At 33.5% G+C, this 16,474-nt stretch overlaps 1 long non-coding RNA gene across 3 annotated transcripts in view; it reads left to right on the top strand.

Annotated features, from left to right (window-relative positions):
* Nucleotides 1-3,467: 3,467 nt before the first annotated feature.
* The window catches only part of LOC103230412 (uncharacterized), a 91,043-nt gene continuing 78,036 nt past the window's right edge, over nt 3,468-16,474 (top strand). Inside the window, exon 1 of one of the 3 annotated variants that reach the window (XR_012091231.1) lies at nt 3,468-3,636. This is a non-coding gene — a long non-coding RNA (uncharacterized lncRNA). The remainder of the gene's footprint in view (nt 3,637-16,474) is intronic. The other 2 variants (XR_012091229.1, XR_012091230.1) reach the window with 2 other exon arrangements.

Below are 16,474 nucleotides of genomic sequence, written 5' to 3' on the forward strand. Positions count from 1 at the left end.
TTTATTTTTCACAGGACATCTTAGAGATGTCCAAAATCGAAGTTCCAAGAGGTGGTCTGCTTGAAATTATAATCTATATATAATTATATATAATCTATATTTATATATAATATATAATATGTTATATATTATATATAGTTTATATATATATAATTTTTAAATAAATTTAGTGGACTAAATTTATAAAAAAATAAAATAATTGTGTTACAACAGTTAGAGGGCTACAAAGTCATTAGGTGATAGGAATTCCTCCACTCCATTATAATCTCATGGGCTGTATATGTGATCTGTCATTGAATAAAACATTGTTATGCAGCACATAATTGTACTTAAAGATAAACTACATCAATTCTTCACAAACTTCAGAAAAATAAGAGAGAGGGGAGCACTTTCCAATTCATTCTATGAAGCTAATATTACCTGGATACCAACACCAGAGAAGACATCACAAGAAAAGAAAATTACAAACCAATGTGTGCTATTAATTGTACACAAGACCCTCTCCAAAATATCTGCAAACCTAATTGAGCAACACATGAAAAGAATTATAAACCATGACCAAGGGTTGACATGGTATGTTTCTCTCCATCTCTTCACTTTTAAGCTGCCTAAATCTTTATGTTCACATGGGTTTGGTAGACAACATACAGCAGGTTCTCAGGGTTTTTTTTTTCTTTTCTTTTTTCTCAACCATTCCAATAATCTGTCTTTTAATTGATGTGTTTAGACAATTCTCCTTAATCTGATTAGTGATGCAGGTAATTTTATCAGCTGGCCCTTAATTCTGATACCCCAATGCTAAATTAAACATGATTTCTCATTTGGCTCAAAGTCTCTTCAGTCTTCATGAGCATAACATTTTTATTTACAGCTGATTCTCATTGAAATATTTAGGGATCATTGTTATTCCTTGAAATATGTGAGCTTGCTGCAAATTGATTTTGATGTTAAGGAATAGAGAGAAAAAAATACTTTTTTTCTATGTGAAAAACTTCCACCAAAATGCACAAATACATGTATTTTCCAACTATTTTTTCAAAATTTGTTGTAACCCTTGTGACATACGTATCTATATGAAAGCCACATATGCTGTACCAATTTTGTAAAGCATGTTCTGTGTCTCAATATTGTATTTGATTTAGACAATGCATAATCACATTGACAACTGCATGTATTTTAAAATTATATCGCTCTCACTCACTATAGAGATACTGCTCTACCATTGATGAGGAAAGAAATTCCTAGGAAGCACTACAATAGAGTTGCAGAACAGTTAACCGGTTTGAAATGGTTCAGTTCCTTACAATTGACACACTTTTAGAATGAAGGTTTAGAGCTCTGCATTTTGCAAAGTTTTCAACTCCTGCTCTTGTCTCTTTAATTTTCAAAATTCTGAAGTATTAAAAGTGCTTACTTGTCAATGTTTGACTCCTGGTTTCCACTGCAAAGAAATCTGTCCTGTGCTTACTGCATCACTGTTTTATATACTCAGCTTTTGAATCTCCCGCTGTTTTATATACTCAGCTTTTGAATCTCCCGGGCCACAGTAACCATTTACCATACCACGGGCAGTGTAAATGGTTACATTTACATATATAATAGCTACCAGGTATATGTGTCACTTTCAGAAAAGCAAAATAAAATCAATAACAAAGGCAACCAAAGAAATGTTTCCACTGCAGAACTGGACATCCTCAGATATAAAATGGTGGTCCCTCAGCTCTGAGGTATAGATTGGGGTGTGGGAATAATTAATACAGACTCTACCCCACACTCTCTTGGTTATAACAGATAATGCATAGATTATATAGAAATTAAAGTTCTGTATTTTTTGAAATTAGAAACATGAACCTTGTTATTAACTATTTCCACAGTTTTCTCTGTTAAGCAGAGTGAAGCATTTTCCTTTATCACATGCTTTTCTCTAAAACTTCAGCTAGTTTATCTGAAGCATGTTTTAAATTTAGAAAACATTTTATCTGACTAAAAATCATTTTTTTCTCTATTTATATGGAAACATCATTTGCATATACAATACTCACATGTTTAGCTAAAAAATGTATTATATCAGCTTGTTCAGACTTAACAAATTTCATTTAAATATTAATCTAAATTTCAAAATCTTGTTCTGCAGTAGACATTATATTCCAGCTCTTAGTGTATATTTAATAAAAGGAAAATCTGTCTAGGTGCAGTAGCTCATGCCTGTAATCCCAGCACTTTCAGAGGGCAAAGCAGGAGAATGGCTGGTGGTCAGAAGTTCAAGACCAGCCTGGGCAACATGGCGAGGGCCTCATCTCTACGTAAAACTTAAAAAAAGAACAATTAAGCAAGTGTGGGAGGGTGGCATGCATGCGTAGTCCCAGCTACTCCAGAGGCTAAGGGGGAAAGATTGCTTGAGTGCAGGAGGTTGAGGTTGCAGTGAGCTATACCATTGCTGTACTCCAGCCTGAAGGCAGAGCAAGTCCCTGTCTCAAAGAAAAAAAAAAAAAGGAAGACTTAATTTAAAAATTCATATTTTTTATACAAAGAAAAATGTGCCCCTAAGCCTAATGTACTCAGCCTTCAGATCAGTTAGCTTGTATGACTTCCTGAACATCTTTCTTTGTCTCCTCAGTCAGTACCTCTTTATTAAGGGAAAACGGTCCTGGAACCTAACTTGCTAAATATACTGTATTTTCTAAATTGTGAGTTTTTTTAAGTCCTAATGTACCCCAAGTATTTCAACTCTGGAGACCCTCAAAAACTGTATTCTCAGGTCCTTGTTAGTGTCTCACAGCTGAGACAATGCTACGAACAAATTTTCAAGTGCTGATGAGAACTGGTATAGATAATTAATGTTTCACAGAACCAGTAGTCTTAACTCCTCACCACTAATATCTTTATTTTTTCAATACCTAAGGCTTGCATATTTATCTGCTAGGTTCCGGATAAGTCAGTCTCCTTCAATTGAGCTACAGAAATACTAGTCTTCTGGTTTTCTGCTTCTCACCATGAGCAGAACCTCTGTGCTACTGTGCCATAGCTGTGGGAAGATAAGGCCAATTATTAGTCCTGGAGTGATGGCAGGAACTAGGGGCAGAGCCCTAGCCCCCATAATCTCAACTTTGACTTCTGAGCCTGAAACATCTATCATACATAGAAGACGGAGCTGTAGGGTTGGTGATTGGAGCTCCAGCATTTTCAGCTCAATACACCTAGATTACAGAGTCAGGCTTATCAGTGAAAGCTGGGTGAGGGAAGGAAGCCAGTTTTCTAGTTTTGCCCTCCAGGAATACAACTTCCACAATACAAATTCTTGCAGATGGGGTGAAAGATACCGTTGGCCTGCAGTTCCTAGTGTGGAATTATAGTCCTATGGCTGAGACTGAGGGAAAGCGATCCCCTGTTTTCATGGCAACATTCACTTGTAGTGGAATATCTGTAACACAGGAAGCTGGGCAGAGGGAAATGAGAGCGCCTCTGCATCAAATTTCATTGACTGCAGCTGTTCTTACCAAGATTTAGTACATTTCCTGGGGGGAGCGGGGCGGGGGGAAATGCTTTTTGACTTGCTGTCTGTGCCAGGTCAAATTTCAGTCATTTTAAAATGATGTTGCTTATAGTTTTCTTCCACTAAATGGTCATATTGAACAGGTAAGCTCCTCACCCAGTCGATCTTGACGTTCTACTATGCTTTCTTTCCTTAATATTGACAATTTGTTTCTCTCTCTCTCTCTCTCTCTCTCTCTCCCCCTGCTATCTGTCTCTCTCTCTCTCTCCAGTGCTTTTAGGGAATTGTCAATTTTACTATTTTCAGAATACAAGTTATATTTCCTTGTTGCATTTTCCTGTTATTTTGTATTTCATTTATTTCACATTTTTAAATTATTACCTGTATTGTATTTACAAAGTTAAAATTTGCTGGTTCTTCTAAAACTTCATTAGTTTGAATACATTGGGATATGTTAATTTTTTGCTATTGATTTCTAATTTAATAGTATTTGAGCAAAATGTATGTAGGTATTCAGTGCATTGGATTTTATTTTGATATGTTTTATAAACTAGGATATAGGCTATTTTGGTGAAAGTTCTGTGTTCACTTGAAAATAAGGTATATCATGAATTGGTTTTGAGTGTTTGAAAAATGTAACCTAGGTCATGTATTGGTTGGTAACATTGTCAAAATGTTCTACAGTCTTAAAATTTGCTTCATCAGTTACTTACAAAGAATGCTAAAATTTCTAACTGTAATTGTGACCTTTACTTTTTCTTCCTTTGATTGCGTAAATTGTGTTTCATATAAAATTTACCTTTACTATTTGTTTCATAAATACATTTAAAATTGTTGAATCATCTTAATGAACTTACCATGACTTTCATTATAAAATGCCCTCTTTTATTAATAACATCTCTTATTTTATTTAGGTCCTTATTTTAAACAACATAGCATATCAATTTTCATGGTGTATCTTTCCAATTACTTTGCGTCTGTATGTTTAAACTGGATTTTAATAAAGTTTTATAAATATGTGGGTCTTCCTTTTACTAAAATATTTTTAGTCTGATAACCTCTTCCTTTTACTTATGGTAGATATGCTATCTATATCTAACATAATTACTAACATTATTTAGTTTAAGTGTGCCATTTTATGTCTTTTCTGTTTTTTCATAAGTTTTAATCCTTTATTTTTTTCTTGCCTATTTTGGACAAAGACAATATCTATATGGTGTGTGTGTGTGCGTGTGTGTGTGTGAATGTATGTATGTCTTTGGTACCTAGATAGGGATTCTAAATAATTCAATTAAATCAGAGATTAGGTTTGAAGATGCTTAGTTGCAAATTTAATAAACTCAGTTCACCTTTGATTTGTCTTTTTTCCTTGGCGGTGACCCTTTTGATCTTTGGATGGGGTCCTTGGCAATTTACTTATGTGCGCTGAAAATCTTGAATATAATTTTACTCCTTGGAGATTTTTGTCTTAGCTCTTTACCTTTTTTTTTTTTAATCTTAGTTTTCATTCTTACAGCTTGGAAATCTAGAAAATGTACTGTAGTGGAGGCCAGCTATATCCTTTTTTTTTTCTTTCTTTTTTTTTTTTTTTTGAGACAGAGTCTCCCTCTGTCACCCAGGCTGGAGTGCAGTGGCCGGATCTCAGCTCGCTGCAAGCTCCGCCTCCCGGGCCCACGCCATTCTCCTGCCTCAGCCTCCCGAGTAGCTGGGACTACAGACGCCCGCCACCTCGCCCGGTTAGTTTTTTGCATTTTTTAGTAGAGACGGGGTTTCACCGTGTTAGCCAGGATAGTCTCGATCTCCTGACTTCGTGATCCGCCCGTCTCAGCCTCCCAAAGTGCTGGGATTACAGGCTTGAGCCACCGCGCCCGGCACCAGCTGTATCTTTCAAAGAGGTCTTCTCTCTCTGCTCGTGAAGATATTTTCTTTAAATATTACATATAGAAAAAATAAGCTATTGACATATAAAATATTTTTATAATTGCTCCTAGCAAAATTACATTATTTTATTAAAATTGTCTCCTGAATACTGCTGTCTTATTATAGATTTCACTTTTATTCTTTTTAATTGTCCATTTGCAAGTGTATAGGTTTACTAACTATCCTGAGACCAATGCACAATCTTTAAAACATAAACGAAATTTCAGCAAGGTTCAGAATATACCTGTTTTCAAACTAGCCAGATTTACCTCATGGAATTGTTATTTTGCTTTCAATTTTAGCTTTTTATAGTCTATTTCATGGTTATTTCAGCAATACAATTTAAAATATCTTTTGACTTTTAAAAAATTGATTTACAAAGGAGTTAGTCAAGGTATCAAATTTTCCTAGTAGAATTTGCTGGTGGAAACAGGCACTTTATATTGCTTTTTTTTTTTTTTTTTTTTTAAATCAACTTTCCAATACCATCTTTTTCTAGTTTGAATGCTCATAATTGACAAAATTTTGAAAGAATGAACTGATGAAAGACCAACAGCATCTGGCTTATTACCATCTCTACTCCTAAATCAGATTTTGTCTACTAGCTTTTCTTTCTCTACATGGTTGTTTCATGTGACTGACAGCACAAACAATAGCAGGAGAAACAGGATTCTTTCCACCCATTGGACAGAATATTGGTTACATGCTGAGACAGCTACAGATGAGATAAACTTGAGTAGGGTAAAAAAGAATGAATATTAGTTAAATTATAGTTACCAAAGCATCAGCGGGGGAAACAGAACAAAATATCAGTAATAAATTCCTAGAAATTCAACCTTTGGGTTTTCACATTATGATCTAATAAAAAGAGAGCTAATTTTAAAAGTGTCTTCAAGTTTGAAGACAATATTTTATTAGTCATTTTCCTTTATAAATGTTGATTTTTAGAATTTTAAGATTATATATAGTGTAGATTTACATAATTTAATTAATTTAATACTATAATTATGTATAACGTTTTGTTTTTCATGGGGATTTTTTTTCAGTTCTTCATTTAATGAATGGTGTAAATAAATCTTTAATACATACAGCACTTTTTTCAATATATCTTTTAGCAAAAATAACATTTTTCCCATAAAATTTTCCACATACATCTAAAATATAAAAACATAAATTGTATTTTTGATGTTCATGTATTTTATAGCATTTAGTTCTTGACAATGTCATCAGGAGGAACAATGATGCTATTCTAGTAGATGTAGCTTTAAAATCCTACAAGACACTTAAAACTTATCACTGTTAATTGATGTTTAAACACCCCTCTATACTTAAAATATTATTATGCTTTTCATCTATTCAATAGCAAATATTGGGTAAATCAATTAAACACATCTCTATATTTAGCACATTGTAAAAATTTGAAAACTTATATATAATAAAGGAAAAAGATAAACTTAAATTGTAATCTTCATCCATTCTCATACCATACTCTAATGTTTTATACTCAATTTAGTTCTTACTTATTAAGGCCAGAGAAATATGTTGAAAATATGTAAACCATTGAGTAGTTACCACAGTGAAGTATCCATTGCAAATTGTTCCATTAGCATTTGGGAAAAAGTATCACAATACATATCTTTATTTTTCAATTATAATTTTTAATTCCTATTTTTTTAATTTCCATTATGTGCACAACATCTAGTGTAGATAAATATATTAAGATTTATTTCTATTTACAATTATATAATTTTCCAAAATATGTTTATGTGAATATATAAAAACTTTGGCAAAGACGGTTAGCTTTTTTCTTGGCAGTTATATTAGGTTGTTGCAAAAGTAATTGTGTTTTTGCCATAACTTTTAATGACAAAGTCTTTAGTATAAAAATGATAATAGTCATAGGGGAATTTGGGCCAAGATGACACATAGCATCCTTATCAGTTTTAAAGTTTCATAATCTTTATTTTATAAATATTCTTATTTATTAGGTATTATTAAATCAATTTTACCCAAATACTCTAAAGCCATAGACAAGTAAAATTACTTTTTTGCCATAAAAATTAAAGTAATGCAACACAGTGTATTAAAATATATTTTTCCATATTTGCATTCCATATTATTATGCACATTATTTTAAGTGGTGTTGCATTTTTATGATTCTCACAAATATCTTAGGAAGAAAAAAAATTTCTCCAATTTATAGATGACAAAATGGCCTGAAAGAGATGAGTTTTTCAGTAAATAATAATAGTAAATACAGGTTTTTAGATTTGAAACCATTTAGGAATTCTCACAGTCTGGTATTGTGCTACATTACATTTAATTTAAAAAAAAAATCTAAGCACCTTTACTTTTCACTGATGTAGAGGCATTGTGAATAAAGCACCAGATTAATGACAGTTTGCGACAGAAACAATCACTTTATCAACAGTATTTTTTTAAGTGGCATAAGAAAAAACAATTCAATCATAGCAGCACTTAATGTTATCTAATGTTAACTGCTGCTTCCACATTTCCATTTTGAAAATTATGGTATTTATAAGACTTTTTGTCTTTGGCTCTTTTATTTCAGGAGATTTGAGGAGAAGCAAGCTATTTACTTTCATCCATTTACAGTAGACGATTTATTTTAAGGATCATTTCTGGGAAGATGATTATAATTCTAATTAAATAGCTTGTCAGGAAAGCATTTGCCTTAACAGATCTGTTGTCATCATAATATCAGCCAGATGTAAAACTGGCATGCTGATATATTTGACCTGCATTTTTACTGCTACCACATTTCCTTCTTTCTTTGTTTAGTCTCCGTCAAGTTTGTAATCAAAGAGCACAGCTCTATTACAGAAATACTTTTATCTGGAAGGAATAATTATACTATATTTGAATGATCAAAAACTCAGAAAAATAAGCAGTAATATTTAAAGAAAAGTACAATTCAAACCAAGATCTCATTAGAAAGCCAGACTTTTTATTAGTGATAATCAACAGTTCTGGTGTTAATATTGTTAATTAAAGGGATCTAATTGATTCCAGATAACCTCATCATTATTCAAATATGTAGCTAACAGAATGGCTGAATTTTATCTTCTAAAGGGGTTGTTTTATTCACTTAATGTTTCCTTTTTTATACTAAAATTTGAACAAAAAATGAATATATTAAAGTTCCAATATAAGACATTCTTGTTGTCCACCTCAATCCTAAACCACTCGTAGGTAATACTAAAACAAAAAGAGAAAATGCTCAGATGTGCCACACAGATATCAAATTTTAATATTGATAAATTTGACACTACTAGATTTCCTATAGCTATACCCTCGATGTGAATATTCAAAATCAAAGTGTCTTAGAATTCTGAGGTACTTCACAAAATAAACCTGCCTCTCAAAAGAAGGAGCAAAGCAGAATGAATATTTCCTATAAGGAACGTTATTTCCAAAGAGAAAGAGGGAAGAGCTGAACTGAGAATACTCCAAATTTATGTCTCCCAAATATACCAGGAAGAATATTCACTCTTTTATTAATAAGCTTTCTCTAAACAGAAGGGAATCTCAGGGATGGAGTAAAAGCACTACTTTCAAGATATATCTAAACACAATTTTTGGGATGCCAAATTCTGGGTGAAACATTGCCTTTCTCTTTTCCATTCTTATCTGTCTTCAGGTTTAATTGCTATTGAGATTTTATGTGTATTAGTCTGTTTATGAAACTTTTTTCAAAATTCTCAACTCAATCACTTATGTATGAATTTGCTTTTATCAGTGAACTTTTAAAATGAGACATTTATAATCATGTGAATAATGTTTTTAAAGCTATTAACTTTAGGGAAGGATAAGCAAGCTCAGAACCCACTGCTAGAGTACACTAAACTTGCCAGATAAGTCAACATAGTGTTTGCAGAAAGAAAGTAAAATGTAAATAAATAAATATATAGATAAACTTGCTTGAGAAGACTAACACGCACTAACATTTATTCAATTTGTCTTTCTTTCACTTAATCTTCATTTAACAAATGCCTACTAAGCTTTATACCCAATAACATATGTCATGTAGTGTGAAGGATGTAAAGGAACAGTTTAACTATCTGGCAGTTTGTTAAAATGTTTCTGTCTGCCATTCAATTACTAGATAACTGAAAACATACGCTGATCCAAAGACATGTTAAATTATGTTCCTAGTTGTGACTTTATTTTTAATAGGCAAAAACTACAAATAGAACATATGTCCAACCACAAGTGCATGGATAAACAAACAATCATATTTCCATACCATGGAATTGTTCTCAGAAATAAAAATTAAAAAGATCGAACAATTGATGCATAATCTGGAATGTATCTCGAAATAACTATATTGAGTGACAAGAGCCGACATAGAATAACACATGCCGTGTGGTTTTATTCACGTAAAATTTTGTAAAATACAAACTAAGTTATAATGACAGAGTGCAGATCAGTGGTTTGTTGGGATGACAGTGAGGTTACGGTTGGGAAGAGTGAGATTACAAAGAGCTATGAGAAAACTATTGGGGGTAATGTATATGTTCATTATCTTTATTGTGTGAATGGTTTCACAGGTATTTACATATGTCACACCTATCAAATTGTACACTTAAAATATGAAAATATTTCTGGTAAAATTTCACTTTGTTTTAAATTAAGAGAGGCTAAGATGCGTATTTTTACATCCTTGAGTCTAAATTATGTTAGAAAACCTGGGCAGCACAATAAACAAAGAGGGAGAAAGAAAAAGAGAGAAGGAAAGGGGAAGGAAGGAAGGAAAGAAGGAAGGAAGGAAGGAGAGAGAAAGAAAGAGAGGGTGAGAAAGAAAAAGAAAGGAAAGAAAGAAAGAGAGAAAGAAGGAAGGAAGGAAGGTAGGTAGGGAGGGAGGGAGCGAGGGAGGGAGGGAGGAGGGAAGGAAAGAAAGAAAAGACAGGAAAGGAAGGAAGGAAGGAAGGAAGGAAGGAAGGGAAGGAAGGAAGGAGAGAAAGAAAATAGGGAGAAAAGAAAGAAAGGAAAGAAAGAAAAAGAAAGAAAGAAAGAAAGAAAAAGAAAGAAAGAAAGAAAGAAAGAAAGAAAGAAAGAAAGAGAAAGAAAGGAGAGAAGGCAGAGAGAAAGAAAAGAAAAAAAAGTAAGGAAGAAAGGGAAAGAAAGAAAAAGAAAGAAGAGAGAGAAAGAATGAAAGAAAAAGAAAGAAGGAAAGAAGGAAAGAAAAAGAAAGAGAGAGAGGGAGGAAGAAAGAAAGAAAAGAAAGAGAAAGAAAAAAGAAAGAGAGAGGGAGGGAGAGAGGGAGGGAGGGAGAAAGAAAGAAAAGTAGAAAATAAATAAGCAGAGACTACAGAAAGGCAGAAGTAAATCTGCCTTTATTTGTATATGATGTGATAATACTTTAAAATGATGCATATAATAGAAGTTTTTAAACTGAAAATTGAGTTAAAAATCTATTCCAGAAATTAGAAATAAAACAGAGAACAAAGCCAAAGAATGTATAAGGATGAAATTAAATATAAAACCAAATATTAAAACATTAAATGAATATCTGCTGGAGAGGGTCCACAAAACTAAAAATTTATTCTTTGAAAAGAGTTCTATTATTTTCAATAATTCATGGTAGTGATAAAAAAGAAAAAGGTAGCAAATCTCCATAGCAGTCATGAAAAACAGGTGAAAATTACATTGCTATAAATCCCTTAGAAATATTAAGAAGACATTCTGTACATTGTGACAATTAAATTAGTCTTTTAAGTAAAATGACTAATAATAGGATAGGAAATCTCAACAATTCTGAAGCTAAAAGGCATAAAAATAACATCCTACGACCACTAAGGAAACAATAAATTTTGCAATATTAGCAAACAAAGCACTCCTACTTCAAATGATTTTACCAAAAAGTTCTACAAAGTGTATCAGGAAACAAAATTCCATTCTTACATAAACTTTCCAGAGGTGCAAGATGACTTGAAAACATAGATGACAAGAACCTCTGATGAGCATTTACTGTGTATGCTACGTAATGGAGAAAATCATCCGAAGTTGATTAAAAATGTAAATGTGAAAAAACAAAATGTTAACACTTTTCAGAAGGCACTATCATATGTGAAATAAAATAATAAAAAATAATAATAACATGAACAGATGGCACTTGTGTTCCTAAAGAGCTTATTTGGAGTACAATATCTAGTTAACGGGTTAGGGTAGAGCTGACTCTTTTTGTTCAAACAAAACTCGGAGAGCAATTTAGTTTCCTCTCTATGTAACATATTTAGGCAGAGGAAGCCTGAGATGTCTATCCTGTTTCTTCATTGTTCTTTTGGTTTTCAACAGATTAAGAATTTCTCATATGTCATAGCCAGGCACAGGGGGAGAGACTATTTTTAAAAAATGGACTCAAAGAGGCATTATGTTAATGACTAATTTTCTTTTTTCTTGTTTTCATTATTTTATTTTTATTTTTTTTAAGTTCCAGGGTCATGTGCAAGATGTGCAGGTTTGTTACAGAGGTAAACATGTGCCATGGTGGTTTGCTGCACCTATCAACCCATCACCTAGGTATTAAGCCCAGCACGCATTAGCTCTTTTCCCTAATGCTTTTCCCGCAGCTGCCCTCCCCTGACAGGCCCCAATAAGTGTTGTTCCCCTACCTGTGTCCGTGTGTTCTCATTGTTCAGCTCCCTCTTGTAAATGAGAACATGTGGTGTTTGCTTTTCTGTTCCTCTGTTAGTTTGCTGATGATAATGGCTTCCAGCTTCATCCTGTCCCTGCAAAATACATGATATTGTTTCTCTTAATAGCTGCATAGCATTCCACAGTGTATATCTTACTATATGTTCTTTATCCAGTCTATCATTGATGGGCATTTGCGTTGATTCTATGTGTTTGCTGTTGTGAATAGTGCTGCAATGAACATACACATGCATGTATTTTTATAACAGAATGATTTATAGTCCCTGGGATATATACCCAGTAATGGGATTCATTCCATGTCTTTGAGGAACCACCACGTTGCCTTCCACAATGGTTGAGCTAATTTACATTCCCACCAATAGTGTAAAAGCACTCCTATTTCTCTACAACCTTACCAACATCTGTTCTTTCTTGACTTTTTAAATAATTGTCATTCTGACTGGTGTGAGATGGTATCTCATTGTGGTTTTGAATTGCATTTGTCTAATGATTAGTGATGTTGAGCTTTGTTTCATGTTTGTTGGCAGTGTGTATGTCTTTTTTGAGCAGTGTGTTCATATTCCTGTGCCCACTTTTTAATGAGGCTAATGTTTTTTCTTATAAATTTGCCTAAGTTCCCTGTAGATTCTGGATATTACACCTTTGTCAGATGCATAGATTTTTCTCCCATTCTGTAGGTTGTCTGCTTGCTCTGATGATAGTTTCATTGACTGTGAAGAACCTCTTTAGGGTAATTAGATCCAATTTGTCAATTTCTGCCTTTGTTGAACTGCTTTTGGCAATTTCATCATAAAATCTTTGCCCATGCCTATGTCCTAAATGGTATTGCCTAGATATTCTTCTAGGGTTTTTATAGTTTTGGGTTTTACATTTAAGTCTTTAATTCATCTGGAGTTAATTTTATATAAGGTATAAGGAAGGGGTCTAGTTTCAATTTTCTGCATATGGCTAGCCAGTTCTCCCAGCACCATTTATTAAATAGGGAATCCTTTGCCCACTGGTTGTTTTTGTCAGGTTTGCCGAAGATCAGATGGTTGTAAATGTATAGTTTATTTCTGAGTTCTTTGTTCTGTTCCATTGGTCTATGTGCCTGTTTTTGTACCAGTACCATGTTGAGGGTTTGCTTACTCTAGCCTTGTAGTGTAGTTTGAAGTCGGGTAACATGATGCCTCCAGTTTGATACTGTTTGCTTATTACTGCCTTGGCTATGCAAGTTCTTTTTTCTGTTCCAAGTAAATTTCTTTCTTTTCTTTTCTTTTTTTTTTTTTTTTTTTTTTTTTTTGAGATGGAGTCTTGCTCTGTCACCCAGGCTGGACTGCAGTGGTGAAATCATGGCTTGCTGCAACCTCTTCCTCACAGGTTCAAGCCAGTCTCCTTCCTCAGCCTCCCAAGTAGGTGGGATTACAGGCATGTGCCACCACATCTGGCTAATTTTTTGTGTTTTTAGTAGAGACGGGGTTTCACCATGTTGGCCTTGAACTCCTGACCTCAAGTGATCCACCTGCCTCAGCCTCCCAATGTTCTGGGATTACAGGTGTGAGACACCATGCCTGGTCCCATGTAAATTTTAAAATAGTTTGTGTCTAATTTTGTGGAGAATGTCAATGGTATTTTAGTGGGAATAGCATTGAATCTATAAATTACTTTGGGCAGTATGGCCATTTAAATGAACTAAATGCTCCAATTAAAAGACACAGAATGGCAAGCTGGATACAAAGACAAGGCCCATCAGTGTGCTATATTCAAGACACACATAGCATGTGCACAGACACACATGACTCAAAATAAAGGGATGAAGGAAAATTTACTAAGCAAATGGAAAGCAGAAAAAAGCAGGGATTGCAATTCCAGTTTCTGACAAAATAGACTTTAAACCAACAAGGCTCAAAAAAGACAAAGAGGGCCATTATATAATGTTAAAGGGTTCAATTAAACAAGATGAGATAACTATTCTAAATATATATATGTATGTATGTATGTATATGTATATGTATCAATACAGGAGGACCCAGATTCATAAAACAAATTCTTAAAATCTACAAAGAGACTTAGACCCTAGACAATAGTAGTGGGAGACTTTGATACCCCACTGTCAGTAACAGATCATTGACACAGAAAACCAGCAAAGATATTCAGGACTTGAACTCAGTTCTAGAACAAGTGAGGCTGACAGATGTGTACAGAATCCTCCGCCCAAAAGCAACAATAATATACATTTTTTTTTTCAGCGCCACATGGCACTTACTCTAAAATTGATCACATAATTGGAAGGAAAACACTCCTCAGCAAATGAAAAAGAACTGAAATAATAACAAACAGTCTCTCAGACCACAACGCAATCAAATTAAAACTCAAGATTAAGAATCCCACTAAAACCACACAACTACATGGAAATTGAACAACCTGTTCCTGAATGACTTCTGGGTAAATAATGAAATTAAGGCAAAAATCAGGAAGTTCTTTGAAATCAATGAGAACAAAGAGACAATGTACCAGAATCTCTGGGACACGGCTAAAGCAATGTTTAGAGGAAAAATTATAGCATTAAATGCCCACATCAAAAAGCTAGAAAGATATCAAATCAACACCCTAACATCACAACTAAAATAACTAGAGAACCAAGAGCAAACAAACACCAGAGCTAGCAGAAGACAAGAAATAACCAAGGTCAAAGTGGCACTGAAGGAGAGAGAGACATGAAAAACCCTTCAAAAAATCAACAAATCCAGGAGCTGTTTTTTTGTTTGTTTGTTTGTTTGTTTTGTTTTGACTAATTTTCAGATCAAGATGTTTCCACACACATAGACCACATCTAGGGCTAGCATCATCAGCAACGCTTACTTCTCCTCACACTCCACAGAAGAGGAGAGTTCTCTCTTCTGATAACTGTGTGCCATATTGGCATGGAGAAGGAGGGGTGAGAACACAGTATTATTAGACAATTCAGTAAATTGAGTAAACACTTATTTAGAAGCAATTGCTTTAAGGTAACATTAATAATTATCATCATTTTTTAAATATTAAATTGTTCTAACAATTATTATATAGAATAAAACAAATCCTTACAGAAAAAATACATAAAATAATTTATATATAAATATATGTATTCATATGTAAAGGCACATGTAGGTATATACACTATTATATAAATTAATAATATTTGCTTTTTTAGTTGATACATGTGAGTGTAAGATACATCCTGTAATTTTATTTACCAGTATATTTAAAATCTTAACATGTAACATTTCAGTAGTATTTTATCAAATGATTATGTTTACCTCTAATGTCTTTACTTTTTAATATTTCCAAAAATGTGTATTTGTTTTAAGAAATATGCAAAATACATCAATTCACATGCATTGTGATCACTTTGTCCTTGTTCTATGCAGTTATTTAGATTATAAAACTCATAAATAGTCGATTTCCACACTTTGTTACCTACTGTCAATTTTAGTGTCACTTGAGAACTCATTAGAGATTGTGCCACTGATGCCCAGTGCCATATTAGTCAGTGCTAGGCAAACTTCTCATTTTCTGCCTGAAAGTGGTGATGGGGTAAGGAGTTACCTGTCCAGGACAATATGAGGATATAATGAATATGCATAAAAAATTCTTCCTCATGTATAAGAAGCAATCACTTTCAGTTGTCTCCGTTGGTTTCTCAAAGTATTAGTGAAGGGGGAGCCAGAAGATAGATCACAGACAATGCAAGTGAATAGAAACAATGAATGTCTCAGAGTAATAAAAATATATTTTTGTGAAATGTCCATATTTTGTGAGGATATACATCTTTGCTCTTTATTTTGAGGATGGATGTCTCTTACCTCCCCTACTCCTACCTCCTTACCTCTCTCCCAAGGCACTAGCTAGGTCTGAGAACCCATTCCTCTTTGTACATCTTTAGGAATAATTAATAATTGTAACCATTGCAGTAGTCAGAAAAAAGATCTGAAAACTCAGACCAAGTGGATTAAATAAACAAAAATAATTATTTTCAAGGCATCGTGTAAATAGTTAGAAATAGTTACCATGAACTAGAAGGAAATGTACATGTGAATCAAAACCAATGTACATCCCCAAATACTAGGCACCAGTGACCAAAAGAGCAGAGTTTACCATATTTTCTTGAGACAAACAGCCCTGACTACATACATGTTTTCCAAAAATAGAATAATATAGAAAACGAATTTAGTAATTTTTTTACATTACTGTACTATAACATAAGAATATAATTGGTAAAATACAACAATATCATTAACCATTCTGATGTGGTTTAAATCTGTATCCCCACCCGAACCTCATCTTGAATTGTAATCCCCATGTATTGAGGGCTGGTTCTGGTGGGAAGTGATTGGTTTATGGAGTAGGTTTCCCTCATGCTCT

Source organism: Chlorocebus sabaeus, chromosome 25 (assembly GCF_047675955.1).
Source record: "Chlorocebus sabaeus isolate Y175 chromosome 25, mChlSab1.0.hap1, whole genome shotgun sequence".
Lineage (NCBI taxonomy): Eukaryota > Metazoa > Chordata > Mammalia > Primates > Cercopithecidae > Chlorocebus > Chlorocebus sabaeus.